Source organism: Oryzias melastigma, linkage group LG14 (genome assembly GCF_002922805.2).
Source record: "Oryzias melastigma strain HK-1 linkage group LG14, ASM292280v2, whole genome shotgun sequence".
In the NCBI taxonomy this organism is placed as follows: Eukaryota; Metazoa; Chordata; class Actinopteri; order Beloniformes; family Adrianichthyidae; genus Oryzias; species Oryzias melastigma.
The window spans coordinates 3,141,432-3,149,987 of record NC_050525.1 but is presented as its reverse complement, the minus strand read 5'-3'; positions in this window follow the sequence as shown (position 1 = coordinate 3,149,987).

Below are 8,556 nucleotides of genomic sequence, written 5' to 3'. Positions count from 1 at the left end.
TGGAGGAGGGCACCAACGGCGACGATCGAACAGGCTTCACTCGGGACACATGGAACGTGGGATGCACTTGGAGGGGTCGAGGAAGGTGGAGACGGACAGCCACAGGGTTAATTACCTTTGAAACAGGAAACGGACTAATGAAACGTGGAGCTAGTTTGCGTGGACCAACCTTCAGAGGAAGATCCGTCGTGGAGAGCCAGACCCTTTGGCCAATGTTGTAGCGTGGAGAAAGCCGACGCTTGGGATCCGCCGTCCTCTTGTAAGAATCAACAGTCCGCAGGAGTCTTTGACGGGCCCTGCGCCAGGATCGATGAACTTGTCGCACCAGAGCTGGAGCTGACGGGAAGGAAAAACAGGGGGAAGGTAGCCATACACAACTTCAAAAGGGGAGAGTCTCGTGGCAGCAGTGGGAAGAGAATTGTGGGCATATTCTGCCCAAATAACATTTCTAGACCAGGACGATGGGTCCTTGGCGCACAGGATCCTTAATGACGTCTCCAGTTGCTGGTTCAGGCGCTCAGTTTGGCCGTTTGACTGCGGGTGAAAGCCAGATGACAGGCTCACAGAAACCCAGAGTAGCCGGCAAAACTCGGCCCAGAACTTGGCAGTGAACTGGGGACCTCGGTCAGAAACAATGTCTCTCGGGAGTCCGTGGAGTCTGAAAACATGATGAAGCAGAACATTAGCAGTTTCTTTAGCAGAGGGGACTTTGGGAAGGGGAATGAAGTGAACCATCTTAGAGAATCTGTCCACAACAGTGAGAATGGCTGTATGTCCATGTGAACTGGGAAGACCCGTGACAAAATCCATAGAAATATGAGACCATGGCCGCTTAGGAACTGTAGCAGACCAGTGGGCCGTTGATTGGAAGATTTTCCCCTGGCACAGTCTGGGCAAGCACCAACATATTCCTTGACATCTTTAACCAGAGAAGGCCACCAGAATCTCCCCCTGACCACGGCCAAAGTAGTTCTCTGACCTGGATGGTAATACAAAGGAGAGAAATGAGAAAAGGTCAACACCTGGGACCGCAGATGTTGGGGAACGAACAACAAGCCGGGTGGACATTCAGGGGGAACAGGATCTGAAACATGCGACTCCACCACGTCTTTCTCCAGGTCTGAGAGGATGATGGCCAACCGGGCTGTTCTGGGAAGAACAAAATCCGGTTCTTGAATACATTTTTCATGATTGTCCCGCCTTGATAATGCGTCAGCTTTAGTATTCCTATGCCCTGGTCTATAGGATAAGGTGAAATGGAAGCGGGCAAAAAACAGGGTCTATCTGGCCTGCCTGGCATTCAAACGTTTGGCAGTCTTTAGATATTCCAGATTTTTGTGATCTGTGTAAATTGTGAAAGGATGTTGAGCTCCTTCAAGCCAATGCCGCCATTCCTCCAGAGCCAGCTTGATGGCCAACAGCTCCCGGTCTCCAACATCATAATTGCACTCAGCCGGAGACAAACGATGAGAAAAGAATGCACAAGGATGTACTTTGTTGTCATTCACTGACCGTTGAGAAAGTACTGCTCCCACACCCCAATCAGAAGCGTCAACTTCGATGATGAATGGCGATGACTCATCAGGGAGTGTGAGAACGGGTGCCATGGTAAACCTTGATTTAAGTTCCAGGAAGGCTTTGTCTGCTTGAGGAGTCCAGGAAAACTTGTGTCTTGTGGAAGTTAGCTGATGAAGAGGGCCTGCTACATGACATGTCTGTATAAACAGACGGTAAAAGTTGGGAAAGCCAAGAAAACGTAGTTGTTTTCGGTTGTCTGGAACTGGCCAGGTCTGGCCTGCCACCAGCTTCTTAGGGTCCATCTCAACGCGACCTGCTGAAACAATGAGACCTAGAAAAGAGGTGGAGGGTACATGGAAATCACATTTTTCCACCTTGATGAACAGTTTGTTCTGAAGTAGCCGCTGCAAAACTTTTCTGACATGTTGGATGTGTTCAGTCTCAGAGCAGGAGAGTATTAAAATGTCATCAAGGTATACGAACACAAACTTATTTAACATGTCCCTCAGTACATCATTTGCCATATTTTGGAAGACCGCAGGAGCGTTAGTAAGTCCAAAAGGCATGACATTATACTCTTAGTGACCACAAGGGGTGTTGAAAGCGGTCTTCCATTCATCCCCCTCTCGGATGCGAATAAGGTGGTAGGCATTACGAAGGTCCAGTTTAGCAAAGATGGTGGCTCAATGAAGAAGTTCAAAAGCTGAGGCAATGAGAGGTAGTGGGTATCCATTTCTTACAGTTATCTCATTGAGCCCTCGATAGTCAATGCATGGTCGAAGCCCACGATCCTTTTTCTTGACGAAAAAGAATCCAGCCCCAGCTGGTGACGTGGAAGGGCGGATTACCAGCAGCAAGTGATTCCTCTGCATGGCGTCACGTTCTGGTCCAGACAATGAATATAGTCGGCCCCGAGGGGGACTGGTTCCTGGAAGAAGGTCAATGGCACAATCATATGGTCTGTGGGGAGGAAGAGAAGCAGCTTTTAATTTGTTAAACACTTCCTTGTAATCCAGGTACTGTGAGGGAACCTTGGACAGGTCGGGGTACACTTCTTCTAGTGAGACAGGGGAACTAGTAACACTCTGAACCGTTTTTAAGCAGTTCTGTGAACACCTGGATCCCCAGCCAAGGATCTCACCTGTAAGCCAATTAATCTGTGGATTGAGTTTGCAAAGCCATGGTATTCCAAGAATAACAGGATGATTAATTGTCTCTATAATATTGAAGGAGATTTCTTCAAAATGATTGTCAATTTGGATTTGCAATGGTTCTGTGATCTCTGTACTTACATGGATGACATGGTGGTCGATGGCTTCAACTCGTAGAGGGGTGATAGGTTGTCGTGAAACCCCCAATTCTTTTGCCAAACTGCCATCCATGAAATTGCAGTCAGCACCAGAGTCAATCATAGCACCCCTGACAACAGTCCGCCCCTTTAAGTGGAATATTATAGAAGTCGTGTTTGACCTTAAAGAGGCAGTCTGGATAGTACGACTCACACATGTTCCGCTGGCCCGGGTCTTACTCAGTTTGACTGGACAAAGAGTCACATGATGTCCAGCCGCCCCACAGTAGAAGCATAAGTGTTCCTTGAATCTTCTGTGCCTTTCCTCAGGGGGTATTTGAAAACGTCCAAGAGACACAGGTTCAGGCTGGGCTTTGTGAGCTTGAGTCTTGTCTGTAGGAGAAAAACAGAGAGGAGTGTGAAAACTGGTTGAGATATTCATACCTCGCTTCCAGCGTCGTTCTCTTCTTCTACGATCCACCCGGGCAGGTAACTCCACCAGGCCATTGAATGAGGACGGGTGGTCACGAGCTGCCAACTCATCCTTAATTTCTTCATTGAGTCCCTGGTAAAACACATCATACAATGCCACCTCATTCCATTCACTTGCAGCTGCGAGTGTTCTGAACTCAATAGCAAACTCATCCACAGAATGGTCTCCCTGGGTGAGTCGGGGTAAACGGAGTCCTGCTTCATGGGCTGGAGTAATGGGATCAAAGACTCTTTTCAGTTCTGCAGCAAATAGTTCAAATGAGGAACAAATCTGTGATTTACGTTCCCATTCTGCTGTCCCCCATAAACCTGCTTTGTTCGTAAGTAAGGAAACAGCAAAAGCCACTTTAGCAGCGTCAGTGGAAAAAAAAAAAGAAGGCTGTAACGTGAAATGGATCTCACATTGAGCAATAAATGTTCTGCATTTCACAGGATCTCCAGTAAAACGTTCTGGGGTGGGCAAATGTGGTTCATGATTAACGAAACAGGTAGCAGAACTCATGGATGCTGTAACAGTATCAAGTCTCCAAAAGCCACGCCCCTCTTAGAGGAGATTTTGGAAACAGAGGCTCATTTGACTCCAGTCAATGTGAAGATACCTTCTTGTCTTCCCCAGCACCTGAACTAGACACACTAGGAACAGATGAGGGTTTAGTGCATGTGCAGCAGAGCTGTTGTGATGGAAAAATGGAGACAGTGATTTAAATGGAGAAATACTCTGAAGTGCAAAAACAAAATGATTTCTTATTACATTTGTTCTCTTTTATAAGAAAAATGCCACACATATGCTAAAAACAGGATTTTCATTGGAGGAGGACTTTAATAAGCTCAACTCCTCTCTGAGCCTTTTCTCCATAGACTGTATATAGAGAACAGGACCAAGTAAGTGTGAAGTCCCCTATAGAAAATGCTTTACTTCTGGTTTCTTCAAAGTGAAGTCAGTTTAGTTACTAGTTCTGTTTTTTTGTTTGTTTGGTTTTTTTTTTTTTGCATTACAGATGTTGCCATGTTGAAACCAGAAATCATCACTAAGCAATGATTGGTCTGAGTTAGTCTGAGTCAACATTTCTATGGTTACCACTTTCACCAGTCAGGAGTGAACTTGTTGGAAGTCTACACCCCTACCACTTGAAAACGGGCTCAGGAGGATTTGTCAATCAAAGGTTTAGAACGTGGGATGTGAGACCATCTAATTTATTGAGGCATTTGATTGATGACTTTATAAATTGAATAACTTGAAGTAAGGAAAACATTTTTTTAAAGGAGGGTTATCAAGATGCCATAACATGTATCTGAGCAAGAATGATTATTCTGACTAATACAATTAGCTGCTTATTTCTCTGTAGAAGTCTATGGGATTTTAGCCTCTTGGAACCAGCAGGCACTTCCTGTTTAGAACACCAGGGGGGAAGGGTCACTCAGTCCATATCTCATATACAGTTAATAGGTTGGTCTGGTGGGTCAGAAATGTTGCCTTTATTTCTTTGAAATTAGCTGGAGACCTTTGAAATAGTGTGTGACTGATTAGAGACAGACACATTATATGCAGCAATTTAAAGTTGTAACATTTGTGATGAAGTAATTCAATTTGGCCATAAACTTATATTTCTACAGTCAAGTGTTGCTAAAGTGATAAAATGCACCTCTGAGCACCAGGTACATTTTCTTTATATAATTACTTTTACAAGCAGCTGTGTTAGGTTTTAACAACCTGAAACATTTGTTTGCAACAAGAAAGACAGGAGAGATTGTGGTCTGTTTACTTGCAAGGAGAACAGAGAGAATGTTGAAACCAATCTCAACTCCGCTCTGAAGAGCCCTCCATCGAAATCCCCCTTTATAGATAGATCAGGGCGTTCTCTAATCACATAAAGTTTACATATTTATCACTGACATAAATTTCTATCTTCTATCAACATGAGGGTTGATGATAGCTCCTGAAGTCCCTGCTTTATCTCAGCTTCTCATAACCTTCATCTGGTGGTTGGCTCCTGTTTGTTGATATGCGAGCTGTACACAACATCAAGCAGTTAAGACAAGATTAAAGATAGAGAAGTTAAAATCACTCTGAGAAAATTTTTGATAAATGTATGTTCAACCCTATAAAATCCCCCTGTTTATCATATAGTTGGTCAAATTCTCACATCACCTGTCAGCCTCTCCCTGGGAAGGTTTTCTGAGTTGGATGTTCACATTTATGAGCATAAACACATTTATACTCAGAAGTCACGCCAATTATAGCCACCAGGGTCTGGAAACAGGTCGGGCAGGTAGAAGGCTTCTTCTTCATCTGCAATGGAGACGAGAATAGAGGACACAAGGGCTTTATACTTTGCCAAATGCATTCATTCATGTATCCCACATGGTGGAGTTAACCCCAGAGTGCTCTTTAGTTTACCATTGAGGGCGCGGGGCCCTTCTTTGTCTCTGGTCAGGCTGCCATCTGCAGCGGTGTTGTTGGGGATGAAAGTGCAGCATTGCTCCCCAAACATCGAGCAGACTCCTCCTTTCTCGCCGAGTAGCATGTCCAAAGCTATCCTATTCTGGAAAGCCATCAGAGAGGAAGCCTGTGACTGGTCATGTACTGCTTCAAAACCTGCTTGTGCCCAATGTCCAATCTTCTGAATGATGTAGTGGATGCTGCTGATCCAGCCTACGTTTTTATTCAGGGTCACTGGAAACAGTGCACTTATGATTGGAATTTCCTCAAATGCAGCAGCGACTTGATCCGCTAATTTATATTCATCTGAAACACCACGAAGAACACCTATAGCATCAATACAGGTGGGGTGATGAAAATGCTTACTTCATACTTAATTTTGGTTATTGATCATATTCATTACTTCACACTCAATGAACTTAAGATCTACATTGGCTTTTGTAGTAGAATAAGCACATAGCAAGAAAAAACGACATATATGCTCCTTCCTTTGAGTCCAAATTTGCCCCTTTTGAGTCAAAATGTATAACTAATTTCATCAGTCACTGAAGTATCTCAACTTTTTTTGTATTTTTTAATTATCATTAGTCGTTCACCATTATGGTTTTGCAAATGTCACCTCATTAATTTCTCCCCCTTTTTTTTCCTTCATTAAGCGTGGCTATCAGTATTGTTATGATTGTAACCGAGGTCTCTAGGATGCAATATTAAATTGGTACACTCTTTCAGGGGACCAGACATCATGTTTATTTTTCCTTTCTCTTTTAGGCCAATTAGCAAAACCCAGCCTGAGACACCTAGGAGTTGGTTTTGATGAAGCGTGTCTCTGCAGCATCCTTCTAAACAACTCATAAAGAATTGCTACCTCCAGCTGCATAACATCTCTAAGCTGAAATCCATGGTCTCTAGAAACTAGAGATGATAATCCACGCCTTTGTGTCTTCACGCTTAGACTACTGTAACAGCCTTTTCACCTGCCTAAACTAGAAGGAATTGAATCTTCTGCAGGTGGTTCAGAACTCTGCTGCCCGGCTCTTGACCCGCACAAACAAAAGAATACACATCACCCCCATTTTCTCTTAACTGACTCCCGGTCACTTTTAGAACTAATTTTAAAATCTTAGTGCTTACCTTCAGAGCCCTTCATGGACAAGCCCCTTCATATATCTCAGACCTCGTCCAGCCCTATAGCCCTTCCCAAAGGTTGAGATCCTAAGGGCAAAACTTACTGATGATACCCAGCACACATTTTAAAACCTGAGGTGACCGATCCTTTAAAGCATTGGCACCTAGGCTGTGGAACGATCTCCCCCAATTTTCACATTCACTGGACTCTATTGATGTTTTTAAAACCCAGCTCAAAATACATTTTTACAATCAAGCTTTCCAGTCCCTCTGAGTTGGCCTCTGTCTGGCTGACTGTTTTTATAATTTTATGTACTTTTAAATGTATTTTATGTTTCTCTTTGACATATTTTGTGTATTTTTTACTCATATCCTATAATGCACTTTGTGACTGCTATCTGGAAAAAGTGCTATATAAATAAACTTTACTTACTTACACCACAAGAATAAGAAACTGTGGCGGGGTTCTTCTTGAAGCGAGCCAAGAAATACTCAGAAATAAGATGAGCCAGGTCTTAAATAGATAACGGGATTTTATTGTTCCCAACAAAGTTCATAACACTGTTTTTGAGAGCTTGTTGCCACCACTGCAACCATGACTGCTCTCCCTCAAACTGAGAAGTTCTCCCCTTATAAAGGCTTAGCCCCTCCCACAGGCCAATTAACCAAACATTTCTTCAACAGAAATTTCAGCCTTATACCTGGAAAAAAACATAACCTAAATTGAAGAAATGATTAATCATGGCTTTAACAGAAACAAGTTTGAAACCAAAAGCATTATGACAGAGAAAAAGGGAAAAAAACAAAACTTACAATTCTGACAGGTGACATCACTTCTTGTTTCCTATATGTATGGTGATGTGTACAATGCTCTGGTTGGAATGTTTGTGGTGGGAAGCCTGGATGGTAAGTAACACTCTATTCAAAACTAAGTGTGCACCCTTAGAGTTAAATAAAATGTGGGTGTGGTGAAAGTGAATGATTCATGCGCCTGGATGTATGTATGTGTCTGGTGTAAACTATAAACTAATTGACTGAGAAATGACAGGATAGAGGGAAAAAAAAATAGAAACAATTTAAGTCTTCAGGCACTGTCCTGCAACCTGTGACGCTGCTTCGTCACATCATCCCCCTCCTCTCCGAGGTTGGCGCTGTACGGCAACCTTGAAAGATAGTCCACCACCAGGTTCATCTTGCCGGGTCGATGACGAACATGGAACCTAAATGGTTGCAGGGACAGGTACCATCGGGTGAGTCGACTGTTGTGGTCTTTCATGGAGTTGATCCATGTCAGCGCTCGGTGGTCAGTCTCTAGATCAAATTCTCTTCCTAAGAGGTAATATTTTAGCCGTTCCAATGCCCACTTGATGGCAAGGCCTTCCTTCTCTACTACAGAGTACCTTGTTTCTCTTGGAAGCAGCTTGCGACTTAGGTAGAGAATCGGATGTTCTTGTCCTGGTTCGCCTTGTGCTAGGACAGCTCCGAGACCCACTGCAGAGGCATCCACCTGGACCAGGAATCGCTTGTTGAAATCTGGGCTTCTGAGGACTGGAGAAGAACATAAACAAGCTTTTAAATTGTTGAAGGCTCTCTCACATTCCTCAGTCCAACAAAGTGGCCTTTAGCTGTTAAGGCAGTGAGTGGCGCTGCAATTGTGGCGAAGTCTGGCACAAACCGACGGTACCAACCAGCT